Here is a 13,518-nt window from a genome sequence, read left to right as displayed (position 1 = left end):
CCAAAATGCACCAAAATGCATCTTATTGCTTTATAAGGCCTATGGACCTACAAACACACGAAAATAGCTTAAAATACATAATTAACTAAGGAATAACAACATAAATGCATGAGAACAAGCTAACTCAGTTGCATAAATATGCTCCTATCAAATTCCCTCACACTTAGCTTTTGCTAGTCCTCGAGCAAAACAAAACAAACGAAACAAACAAAAGACAACCTAGACCTTCCAACATTTGTCTCAGGGATTTTTAATGAAACATGACATGTTAAAAATCATCATTCCCACAGATTTTGGTCATCTTTACACTTAAGCACATACTTAATCACAGTCACCAATTACTAGTTCACAATTAACCAATTAAAATGATGTTTTGAATGTAGTAACATGCCTTAGAGAATTTGCTCAATTCCTTACAAGATACTCTCTATTTCCACACATTTTTTTACTACACACCCTACACTAGTATATGTGAGAAGATTGATGTGAACACGAAAGACTAGGACTCACATATGTTATAACAAAGAAAGCAATTTTCTGGAGTTATTAAGCATGTTTAGATATGATATCATGAATGGAATGCTACTACTTAGATGCGAGAACCAGTGACACTATATGCTCATACCAATTTCGAACTCCACAAATTGAAACACACAACACTTAAGATTGAAGTCAAGGGTTGTAATAGGGCTTGGGGGTAATGGCTAACAAAGAAAGGATAGGGATACAAACGTTCTTAAAGCGATAGCAAGCAAAGCAATGAAATAGACACTTGGAAATCACTTTAGAATGCAGAATCAACTTTTAAATGCAAAGGGAAGATTCATGCAACACTTAGGGCTGAATTCAATGTTTTGAACCATTTCTTTAACAAACAACACTTTAGAGCTCTTTTTCATACTCTTTTCAATTCTTTTTTTTTCTTTTCTACTCGTGCCTTATTAAGGACTTTGGCACACACACACACACACAAGAATCACTTCCCCCACACTTGCTTTCTGCAATACATTGATAAAAAAGGAGTTCATTTTAAGTCATGCTTTACTATGCTTCAAGAATAAGGGTATGGATGGTAAGGATAATGTGGGTTAACAAAGAACATAGGCTTAACAAGGCTCAACAGGGTTAAACTTAAACACATAATGAAATAGGGGCACGACAATTTGGCTTTAGTGGTCACTACACAACTTCATCTTGAATATGTGTTATGCAAATCAATAGCATGCTTTGAATGAAATAGGCATGAGTTCTAGCATTTGGAACTAAATGATGAAACGCCTTCTAAGTAGCAACCAAGCAAAGAATAATGAGATCATGCAACGACTTTAGAAAACAATGATGCATAAATTATTAACTCTCTAAATAAACGTTTAGGCTCAAGTCTCACAAGGTTGTAGCGTTCATTTGAGTTCCTTCCTTCAAGCATGTTACAAAAACTGATTTTTCCTTTATGATTGCATGTGAATTCATAAATTATAACCACAATCAAGCATACACCAAAGAGTAAATCAAATTTTCATCCATGTTTATAACTCTCTTTAATAGTCATGTAATTAAAAACCAAATCCTCATCATTGTGTTGGAAGGTACCCTAAGACACAAATAAACACACAAAAACAACTCTTTTTGGGTTTTTCAAAACAATTTTTCAAAATTTTATGAGATTTTCGGATTTTTATGTCAAAACACACTAAAACATTCCAAAACAGCTTAAAAACACTTAAAAACGGCAAGGAACAACACTAGAAGTAATGGGTGATAAACTTCTACGAATTTTATGCAAAATAACTTGGTTACCCCCCACACTTAAATCAAACATTGTCCTCAATGTTTCAAGCATAAACTCACACAAAAACAAGCAAACAAACAAACAACGAATAAACATGACAAGTATAGCTAAGTAAAAACCAGACAGAGTAGAGTTTAAGAACGCAAATCTGGTTTTGGAGATAGATGATCTTGTTGACTTTCCACAGCTTTGATCTCGAATTGGTTTGGAATTCTGAGCAAGGAATATTAGAGTTTCTTGGTTATGCAGTCTGCATTCTTCTCTGCTTGTTTCTTCTGCACGGTAGGCAGGCATGAGGTAGAGGTGATGGTCTGTTTCTTTTTTCAATCTTTCCAAGTGCCAACCATTTGCTTTCTTTCTCCTTGTCCCTAGCTGAGGATGAATTAGCACATTGTCTCCACATGCTTCGAGGTATCATTTTCACTTCCCTTATCTGTTTTCCAGGCAGATGTGGTAGCTTTTGCGGAAACATAAAATGTTGAAAATGAGTACTCGAGAGCAAGGCTAGGTAAGCAATTCGGAAGGGGTTGCAGGTAGTCGGTTCTACATCGGAAGATTGATACCAAATGCTGGCTGATTGCTCTCTTTCTCCTTATACTGCAGGTGAAAACAACGACAAGGAGAAGGACAGGGAGAAAGCATGATATGAGATACTCTTGCTTTCAACCTTCATGATATGAAATACTTTTGCTTTGATGGGTTGTTTGCTGAGGTATCCCAGGGAATAAGGAACACTGAGTGACTCGAGAGGCTTTGTTGGGAATGCATTCTCGGAGATGAAGAAGGGTTATGTATGTCTGCCTTGCAATGGAAGGTGAAGGTTGACAATTATATGAATTAATAACCGGTACTATTATTTCACTCTTGTCGGCAACCATTGGATGATTGAACAATAAACTTCATGTGCTTTCTACGTCATCAGAAATCTTCGACAGATTGCCCGTAACTTCCGTAAGGCTGAGTGTGCATGTGACAGGTGCTGACACATCTGGAAAAGCGGGTGCCTCTTCGACATCTAAAATTGACGCTTCGACAAATTGCCCGTGATTTTTGCAAAACTGAGTGTGCATATGACAGATGCTGACACGTCTGGAAAAGAAAATGCCTCTCCGATTTCTGAGCTTGCCTCTTCGATTTCTGAGCTCCGTCGAGTGCAGAGGTTGTGTGTGACAAGTGCGGAAAATCTGGAAAAGAGGATGGCTCGTGGTTTCTGAGCAAGCCCAGCTTTTGAGAAAGCTAGCGCCTCTTCGATTTTTGAATTGGCCTCTTCGATTTCTAAATTGGCCTCTTCGATTTCTGAGCTCGCCTCTTCGATCTCTAAAATCCCGTCGAGTGCTGATTTTTATAGAGGCACGTAGTTCGTTTCAAAGCACACTTGAATTTCTGCCTGTAGAAACTCCCTTCATTGCACTTCTAAGATCTCGATTTGTTCGACCTCTTCTTTCTTCAACACCTTTGAAAATGTCTGGCCCCTCCGACCGTCGTTTTGATTTGAACCTTGGTGAAAAGGCATCCATGCCTTATCCAGACAACATATGGCGCCCATCCTTCATATCCCCTACTGGTCCTCTTACCGTTGGGGATTCGGTGATGAAGAATGATATGACCGCTGCGGTGGTGGCCCGGAATGTTGTCACTCCCAAAGATAACAGACTACTTTCCAAACGATCTGATGAGTTGGCTGTTAAGGATTCTCTGGCTCTCAATGTCCAATATGACCCAACGTCTATTTGCTCGAACCCGACAAGTTGAATCATTGGCGGCTGAAGTGATGAGTCTCAAACAGGAGATTAGTGGGCTCAAGCATGAGAATAAACAGTTGCGCAGGCTTGTACACAACTATGCTACAAACATGAAGAGGAAGATTAGCCAGATGCAGGAATCTGATGGTTAGATTTTACTTGATCATCAAAGGTTTATGGGTTTGTTCCAACAGCATTTGCTTTCGTCTTCTGGGGCTGTCCCGCGTAATGAAGCTCCAAATGATCAACCTCCGATATCTTCTCCTTCTGGGGTTCCGTCGACTGTTGAGGCTTCGCCGACTACGGAGACTTCTCCTAAGCAGCCTTTGTGAAGGCTCCCTCTTGTATTTTTTCTACCTCCTGTTCATTTTCAACGAATTTTAATGTAAAAATACCTTGCATATCTATCAATGTTTCAAAAATAAACCCACACCAAAAACAATTAAACAAGCAACAAATAAAAATGACAATCATGGCAAAATAAAAATGTAGAAAATGGAAGGTTTTTAGAAATGCAAAACTGATTGTGGAACGATTCAAAGATCTTCCTTTTTGTTGAATACATGGGTTGCCTCCTAAGAAGCTGATAGGAGCATGTTTATGCGACTTAATTGGCTTGTTCTCATACATTTATGTTGTTTTTCCTTAGTTAGTTTAGTGTTTAAAGTCATTTTCGTGCAATTTCAGGTTTTATTATCAAAGTATGCAAAAAGGAGCATTTTGGAGCTTTTAGGAGCGAAATTGGGCTTGGAATGAAGTGCATATGCATGGACCAAGGAGTTTGGACGAAATTGAAGATCAAATGAGGCTAGGAACATGCTAAAAATCTGGTGAAACAAATACAAGTTGCAAGAAGGGATAGGTTTCTAGAAGGATTGACCAAAATTTCACTCAAAACCATGCCTACCCTAGAAATTCATCAATGCCGTGGGTATTGACTCACTCCCACCAGAAATTTGAGTGTTGGTTCAATACCTAACCCACTAGGAAATTGAGTAGATGATTCATCCCTAAAATTACAGAAAATCACATCCTTGCCGTGCATCCTTGTTGCTTTCCACCAGAAATTTGAGTAATGATGCAATGCCTAACTCACCATGACATTTGAGATGATGCAATGCCTAACTCACCATGACATTTGAGTGGATGATTCATCCCCAACTCAACAGAAAATGAGTAGATTGTGCACAAGAATTGAGTGTATGATTCAAGACCTAACCCACCAATATTCTCCACTCAATGCCGTGTGTCACCTACCTATTTTCCACCAGAAAATTGAATTAAACAAGTCCGTCCTCTCCCTATAAATACCCATGGCAGCAGCCTCATTGAAATCATCCAGAAATTAACCATTCTCCAAAGCTTGCCTTGCCTCTCCCTACATATCTAAACTCCTTCCCATCCATTCCTCCACATAACCAACCCTTCAAAACATCACTCCAACCTTGTGTTGCAACAAAGAAGAAGAGGAAAGTTCTTGTACGTGCTTGCTATCCAACATGGATCGTTGGAACGTTTAAGTGTTTTCTTTCTTTTGTTTTCAATGTATAATTCTGTTTATCTTTGTTTTGTGCACATGAGGAACTAAACCCCTATTTAGTTAGGGGGAAGTTTGAAGCCATGAACATGCTTGTGATATGAATTGATTTCTTCCAATTGTGATCTGATAAGTTGTGATTGCAATTCAATTATCTATTTTCTTCATAACTGATTCTTGTATGTTTATTAAGGATGCATACTTAGTTTTCATACATAAATTAGATGCTAGAATATAAATGAGTTTCACCTAATTGTTACAAGTTTATATTCATGAGTAGTGAAGGTTGCTTGTCACAATCGCGTTAATTGAATTCTTGGCAAACGTATCATGCATTCATAGTTACAATTGCCTCGTCAACACTTATGATTTTCATTGAACGTAATGATCTCTGATTGTATCTCTATTATGCATTCATATAGGGGACTTTTAGAGAATAATTTGGATTGTCGCATGCATTCATCCAATTCAATAAGTAAAGGAAAATCTGAGGGTTAATTTGTGCATCACGGTCAATCTGGGGTGTTGAGCATCATAGTTTATTGAAAAGCAATTGGAAATCAATTCATGTACAAGTGTGTCATGTGTGAAGAACGGACCTCTAACTAATCCATCCGTCATCTTATTTCTCAAATTCGTTTTATAATTTTCCTAGCTAGAAATCTATTTAAGTTTTAGTTTATTTGTTTTACTTTCAACTTCACCAAACCCAAATCCCCCTTTTACTTTCTTGTTTTAAAAAGTCTTTTGTTTACATTTTTAACTTTGTTTCTTTTTGTTTTTGAGTCAGTTTAGAGGTTTTAGCAAGCCCTCCTAATCCCCGGTTTAGAACGATCCCTACTTACATACTTTGCTACAATTGTCAAATGAGGGTTTAATTTGTGTGCTTATATTATTCGCATCAAATTTTGGCGCCGTTGCCGGGGATTAGCAACTTTGCTAAATCCCCATTGTTTCTTTTTATTTCTTTTTTTTGTGTGTTTTAATTTTAGTTTTAATTTTATTTGATTTTGTTTATTTCAGGTACTAGTTTATGACTCGTAGTTCTCAACCAGTTCGTGCACATATATCGGAGTTTGACGACAATTTTGAACGAACTTTGAGAAGGAAAAGGAAAGTACCAGAACCTAGTCCACCTAGTTCTAGTTCTGAATCTGAATTTGAAGAAAAGGAGGAGGCAGAAAAAGACATGGAGGTGGACAATCGAACAATCAAAGAATTTTCAGCTTCGGGATTGGACAATGCCGCACCTCTATGCATCCAATACCCCGCAGCAGCCCGAGGAAAGACAGAAGAATTTGAATTGAAGTCAAGCTTGTTACACCACATTCCGAAGTACCATGGGTTGTCCATGGAAGATCCTAACAAACACTTGAAAGAATTCGAGGTGGTGTGTTCGAGCATGACCCCCGTCAATGTCGATGGGAGTATTTTGAAGATGAAAGCCTTCCCTTTTTCTCTCTTGGAAAAGGCGAAGGATTGGTTGTACGAATTGGCGCCCGGAACCGTCACATCATGGGAAAGCATGAAACGGGCCTTCTTGGAGAAGTTTTTCCCAACTTCTCGAGTCATCCTCCTACGGAAAAGGATAAGTGGAATTCAACAAGAGGAAGGTGAATCTTTTCCTACTTATTATGAACGTTTTAAATCTCTTGTTGCTTCTTGTCCACAGCATCAGATGAAGGAGGAACTTCTTTTGCAATACTTCTACGAGGGGCTACTACCTATCGAACGTCAAATGCTAGATGCCTCGGCGGGAGGAGCCTTGGTGGACAAGACCCCCACGGCAGCAAAGACTTTAATTTCAAACCGTGCGTTGAATGCTCAACAATACGAAGGCGTTGGACAAATGAGTAACCCACGACCACATCAAGTCAATGAGGTAAGTGCCATAACCGAACTTCAAAATCAAATGGCTAACCTTACTACTTTGCTTTCTCAGGTAGTGGAAGGTCCAAAAGTGCAAAACGTGGCAGCTTGTGGCGTGTGTTCCATGCAAGGCCACCTTACGGACAAGTGCCCACATTTGATAGAAAATGGAGGGTGGGAGACCCTCAATGCCGTGGGATTTGGCAACCAATACCAACCAAGGAATGACCCCTTTGCCAATACTTACAATCCCGGTTGGCGTGATCATCCAAATTTCAAATGGCGAGAACCCCAACAAGGCCAACAACAAAGAGGATTTAGGCAACAACCCCCGGGTTTCTATCAAAAGCCGTTTGCACCAACTCAACCCCAAGCACAACCTGCCCAAAAATCAGGTTCGTCTATTGATAATGATCAAATTTTTAATTTACTAACTTCTATGGCGCAGGGAATGCAAAATAGGGACAAAAAGGTGGACGAGTTGGAGAAACAAGTAGGGCAAATTGCCGAGTTCATGGGGTAGTTTCGAGAGCAAGGCAGGTTGCCTAGCTCAACCATTGCAAATCCAAAAGGAGGCTTTGAATCTGCCAAGGCAATCATGTTAAGAAGCGGGAAACAAGTTGGAACAGCCCCACCACCATCCAAATCAGCCCCAAACAAGGTGGAGGAAGTGATAATTGAAGAGGAGGAACAAGGGTTGGCCACGGCAAGGAAAGAGGTTCCTTTGCCGCAAGTCTCCATGGCTCCTAAGCCATCCAATCTGCCAAATAAAGGTACAACCGAGTCCAATTCCATTCCTACTAATGATTTTCCTTTGAATGTCCCCTTTCCTAGTAGGTTCAAGCAAACAAAGAAAGAAGAAGCTGAAAAGGACATTCTAGAGACGTTCCGGAAAGTTCAAGTCAACATTCCCCTTTTGGACGCCATCAAGCAAGTCCCGAGGTACGCCAAGTTCTTAAAGGAACTTTGCACCACAAGAAAGAGGATTTCAAACAAAGAGGTGGTTCAAGTAAGTGAAAATGTCTCTGCTGTGTTACAAAGGAAATTACCTCCTAAATGCAAAGATCCGGGAAGTTTTACAATTCCATGTGTTATAGGCAATACCAAATTTGAACATGCTATGTTAGATCTAGGAGCCTCAATTAACGTCATGCCATACTCAATTTATGCATCAATGAACTTAGGAGAACTTAAAAACGATGGTGTTATAATTCAATTAGCCGATCGTTCTAATGCATATCCGAAAGCAGTTTTGGAGGATGTATTGGTGCAGGTGGATAACTTGATATTTCCAGCGGATTTCTACGTTTTAGAGATGGAGGACTCACCAAATGTCACCCCATTGCCGATTCTACTTGGGAAGCCATTCATGAAAACAGCATGCACCAAGATCGATGTGTTCAAAGGGACGTTGACAATGGAATTTGATGGGGAGATTATTAACTTTAACATTTCTGAAGCTATGAAATTTCCTAAAGATGATCATTCTTGATTTTCTATTGATATATTGGATGAATTGGCGCAGGATTATCTTGATATGTTGGAAGACGATCCACTCGAAACGACAATTGCACAAGGATTTGGCACAAAACCCAACATGGCTGTACCAAATGATGAACATGCCGAGCTTGTGGCTGCCTTGGAATCATTGCCAAAACATCATGGTAAGCCGTCTAACCCAATTCCAATTCCCGTTTCCACTAATACGTTGTTACCTTCTGTGATTCAGGCCCTCGTTCTTGAGCTTAAACCGTTGCCGGATCATTTAAAGTATGCATTCTTGGGAGAGGAAGAGACGTTGCCCATCATTGTCTCTTCATCACTCACGGCATTAGAGGAAGAAAAGTTGATTCGGGTGTTGAAAGAGCACAAAACAGCCATCGGATGGACATTGGCCGATATTAAGGGAATTAGCCCTACAACGTGCATGCATCGCATCTTTCTAGAGGAGGGGGCTAAACCAACTCGAGAGGCTCAACGCCGACTCAACCCTCCAATGATGGAAGTCGTGAAAAAGGAGATTATAAAGCTTCTCGATTGTGGGGTGATTTATCCAATTTCGGATAGCCGTTGGGTCTCACCGGTTCAAGTTGTCCCAAAGAAGTCCGGAGTCACTGTGGTGAAGAATGCCGAGGACGAGGTTGTGCCAACCCGTATTCAAACAGGTTGGAGAGTATGCATTGACTATAGGAAGCTCAACAACACCACAAGGAATGACCACTTCCCACTACCATTCATCGATCAAATGCTCGAAAGGTTAGCCGGTAATTCTTTTTATTGTTTTCTTGACGGTTATTCAGGATATAATCAAATTGTCATAGCTCCGGAAGACCAAGAAAAGACCACCTTCACGTGCCCATTTGGTACTTTTGCTTACCGCCGCATGCCATTCGGTTTATGCAATGCACCGGCCACGTTCCAACGATGCATGGTAAGTATTTTTTCAGATTTTATTGAGAAGATTATTGAGGTATTCATGGATGATTTTAGTGTCTTTGGCGATTCGTTTGATAGTTGCTTGGAAAATCTCACATTAATCTTAAAACGATGCATGGAAACTAACCTCGTTTTAAATTGGGAAAAGTGTCACTTTATGGTAAAACAAGGCATAGTTTTAGGGCATATTATCTCTGAAAACGGCATTGAGGTGGATAAATCCAAAATAGATCTAGTACGTCACTTACCCTCTCCGACTTCGGTTAGAGAGGTTCATTCGTTTCTTGGTCATGCAGGATTTTATCGTAGGTTTATCAAAGATTTTTCGAAGATAGCACAACCTCTTTGCCGTCTCCTACAAAAAGAAGTGGCGTTTGAATTCACCAAGGAGTGCACGGCATCATTCAATCAACTCAAGGAGTTGTTAACCACGGCACCCATCATTGTTCCACCAGATTGGAGCCTACCTTTCGAGCTTATGTGCGATGCGTCCGACTACGCTTTAGGGGCTGTTTTGGGACAAAGGAAGGACAAAAAGCCACACGTCATCTACTAGTTTATGACTGCATAATAGAGATACAATCAGAGATCATTACGTTCAATGAAAATCATAAGTGTTGACGAGGCAATTGTCAAATGAGGGTTTAATTTGTGTGCTTATATTATTCGCATCAAATTTTGGCGCCGTTGCCAGGGATTAGCAACTTTGCTAAATCCCCATTGTTTCTTTTTATTTCTTTTTTTTGTGTGTTTTAATTTTAGTTTTAATTTTATTTGATTTTGTTTATTTCAGGTACTAGTTTATGACTCGTAGTTCTCAACCAGTTCGTGCACATATATCGGAGTTTGACGACAATTTTGAACGAACTTTGAGAAGGAAAAGGAAAGTACCAGAACCTAGTCCACCTAGTTCTAGTTCTGAATCTGAATTTGAAGAAAAGGAGGAGGCAGAAAAAGACATGGAGGTGGACAATCGAACAATCAAAGAACTTTCAGCTTCGGGATTGGACAATGCCGCACCTCTATGCATCCAATACCCCGCAGCAGCCCGAGGAAAGACAGAAGAATTTGAATTGAAGTCAAGCTTGTTACACCACATTCCGAAGTACCATGGGTTGTCCATGGAAGATCCTAACAAACACTTGAAAGAATTCGAGGTGGTGTGTTCGAGCATGACCCCCGTCAATGTCGATGGGAGTATTTTGAAGATGAAAGCCTTCCCTTTTTCTCTCTTGGAAAAGGCGAAGGATTGGTTGTACGAATTGGCGCCCGGAACCGTCACATCATGGGAAAGCATGAAACGGGCCTTCTTGGAGAAGTTTTTCCCAACTTCTCGAGTCATCCTCCTACGGAAAAGGATAAGTGGAATTCAACAAGAGGAAGGTGAATCTTTTCCTACTTATTATGAATGTTTTAAATCTCTTGTTGCTTCTTGTCCACAGCATCAGATGAAGGAGGAACTTCTTTTGCAATACTTCTACAAGGGGCTACTACCTATCGAACGTCAAATGCTAGATGCCTCGGCGGGAGGAGCCTTGGTGGACAAGACCCCCACGGCAGCAAAGACTTTAATTTCCAATCGTGCGTTGAATGCTCAACAATACGAAGGCGTTGGACAAATGAGTAACCCACGACCACATCAAGTCAATGAGGTAAGTGCCATAACCGAACTTCAAAATCAAATGGCTAACCTTACTACTTTGCTTTCTCAGGTAGTGGAAGGTCCAAAAGTGCAAAACGTGGCAGCTTGTGGCGTGTGTTCCATGCAAGGCCACCTTACGGACAAGTGCCCACAGTTGATAGAAAATGGAGGGTGGGAGACCCTCAATGCCGTGGGATTTGGCAACCAATACCAACCAAGGAATGACCCCTTTGCCAATACTTACAATCCCGGTTGGCGTGATCATCCAAATTTCAAATGGCGAGAACCCCTACAAGGCCAACAACAAAGAGGATTTAGGCAACAACCCCCGGGTTTCTATCAAAAGCCGTTTGCACCAACTCAACCCCAAGCACAACCTGCCCAAAAATCAGGTTCGTCTATTGATAATGATCAAATTTTTAATTTACTAACTTCTATGGCGCAGGGAATGCAAAATAGGGACAAAAAGGTGGACGAGTTGGAGAAACAAGTAGGGCAAATTGCCGAGTTCATGGGGCAGTTTCGAGAGCAAGGCAGGTTGCCTAGCTCAACCATTGCAAATCCAAAAGGAGGCTTTGAATCTGCCAAGGCAATCATGTTAAGAAGCGGGAAACAAGTTGGACCAGCCCCACCACCATCTAAATCAGCCCCAAACAAGGTGGAGGAAGTGATAATTGAAGAGGAGGAACAAGGGTTGGCCACGGCAAGGAAAGAGGTTCCTTTGCTGCAAGTCTCCATGGCTCCTAAGCCATCCAATCTGCCAAATAAAGGTACAACCGAGTCGAATTCCATTCCTACTAATGATTTTCCTTTGAATGTCCCCTTTCCTAGTAGGTTTAAGCAAACAAAGAAAGAAGAAGCTGAAAAGGACATTCTAGAGACGTTTTGAAAAGTTCAAGTCAACATTCCCCTTTTGGACGCCATCAAGCAAGTCCCGAGGTACGCCAAGTTCTTAAAGGAACTTTGCACCACAAGAAAGAGGATTTCGAACAAAGAGGTGGTTCAAGTAAGTGAAAATGTCTCTGCTGTGTTACAAAGGAAATTACCTCCTAAATGCAAAGATCCGGGAAGTTTTACAATTCCATGTGTTATAGGCAATACCAAATTTGAACATGCTATGTTAGATCTAGGAGCCTCAATTAACGTCATGCCATACTCAATTTATGCATCAATGAACTTAGGAGAACTTAAAAACGATGGTGTTATAATTCAATTAGCCGATCGTTCTAATGCATATCCGAAAGCAGTTTTGGAGGATGTATTGGTGCAGGTGGATAACTTGATATTTCCAGCGGATTTCTACGTTTTAGAGATGGAGGACTCACTAAATGTCACCCCATTGCCGATTCTACTTGGGAGGCCATTCATGAAAACAGCATGCACCAAGATCGATGTGTTCAAAGGGACGTTGACAATGGAATTTGATGGGGAGATTATTAACTTTAACATTTCTGAAGCTATGAAATTTCCTAAAGATGATCATTCTTGTTTTTCTATTGATATATTGGATGAATTGGCGCAGGATTATCTTGATATGTTGGAAGACGATCCACTCGAAACGACAATTGCACAAGGATTTGGCACAAAACCCAACATGGCCGTACCAAATGATGAACATGCCGAGCTTGTGGCTGCCTTGGAATCATTGCCAAAACATCATGGTAAGCCGTCTAACCCAATTCCAATTCCCGTTTCCACTAATACGTTGTTACCTTCTGTGATTCAGGCCCCCGTTCTTGAGCTTAAACCGTTGCCGGATCATTTAAAGTATGCATTCTTGGGAGAGGAAGAGACGTTGCCCATCATTGTCTCTTCATCACTCACGGCATTAGAGGAAGAAAAGTTGATTCGGGTGTTGAAAGAGCACAAAACAGCCATCGGATGGACATTGGCCGATATTAAGGGAATTAGCCCTACAACGTGCATGCATCGCATCTTTCTAGAGGAGGGGGCTAAACCAACTCGAGAGGCTCAACGCCGACTCAACCCTCCAATGATGGAAGTCGTGAAAAATGAGATTATAAAGCTTCTCGATTGTGGGGTGATTTATCCAATTTCGGATAGCCGTTGGGTCTCACCGGTTCAAGTTGTCCCAAAGAAGTCCGGAGTCACTGTGGTGAAGAATGCCGAGGACGAGGTTGTGCCAACCCGTATTCAAACAGGTTGGAGAGTATGCATTGACTATAGGAAGCTCAACAACACCACAAGGAATGACCACTTCCCACTACCATTCATCGATCAAATGCTAGAAAGGTTAGCCGGTCATTCTTTTTATTGTTTTCTTGACGGTTATTCGGGATATAATCAAATTGTCATAGCTCCGGAAGACCAAGAAAAGACCACTTTCATGTGCCCATTTGGTACTTTTGCTTACCGCCGCATGCCATTCGGTTTATGCAATCTCGGCCCAGTAAAGCTCCATATGTGGAAGTACTATTGATAGGAGCATATTTATGCGCCGGAGTTAGCTTGTTCTCATGCATTTATGTTGTTATTCCTTAGT

The sequence above is a fragment of the Malus sylvestris genome, chromosome 14 (genome assembly GCF_916048215.2).
Source record: "Malus sylvestris chromosome 14, drMalSylv7.2, whole genome shotgun sequence".
In the NCBI taxonomy this organism is placed as follows: Eukaryota; Viridiplantae; Streptophyta; class Magnoliopsida; order Rosales; family Rosaceae; genus Malus; species Malus sylvestris.
Note: the sequence above shows the minus strand (reverse complement) of the source record.